Source organism: Myotis nattereri, assembly GCF_964212035.1.
Source record: "Myotis nattereri genome assembly, chromosome: 1".
Classification (NCBI taxonomy): Eukaryota; Metazoa; Chordata; class Mammalia; order Chiroptera; family Vespertilionidae; genus Myotis; species Myotis nattereri.
This window is the reverse complement of record NC_138075.1, coordinates 8,595,264-8,595,827: the sequence shown is the minus strand read 5'-3', so window position 1 is coordinate 8,595,827 and position 564 is coordinate 8,595,264.

The window sequence follows — 564 nt, the reverse complement described above, 5'->3', positions numbered from 1 at the left end:
GAGCTCATTTTTCATCTTCCTGTTCCCTCTTTTAAGACAGATCTGACACCCCTCTGAGCTCCCCTGTGGCCACCACCTCACAGCTGATGAAGCAGAACCAGTGACAGCACAGCTGAGCTGGGCTGTGGAGGGTAGACGTGGCAGCCACAGGAGGGGCAGGTTGGAATCAGTATTTTACAGGCTCCGGGCCAAGGAAGGGCATGAGCATGGACACAGGTGGGGCCACGTGGGGCAGAGATGCCCAGGGAGGGCCAGTTCAAGGCTTACCAGTGGCATTCAGAGCTGGGTGACACTCACTCGGGAAGGTTTGGAAAGAGCTGCTTTTTAGACCCACTGGAGACGGCAGCGGCTTCAGGGACGGCGTGGTGGGCGTGGCCCTGGGCGGAAGGGCGGAGTTCTGGGTCATGTGAGAGTGGGGACAGTTTCACAGGTAGGAGGCCAGAAACAGGAGGTGCTGGGCCCTGCGAGGAAGGGACAGGGAGATGTGCCAGAGGTGTGAGCAGGTGCTAGGGCTGAAGAGGGAGGGACCTGCAAGGTGGGCGGGCCCACACTGAGTCCCAAAGA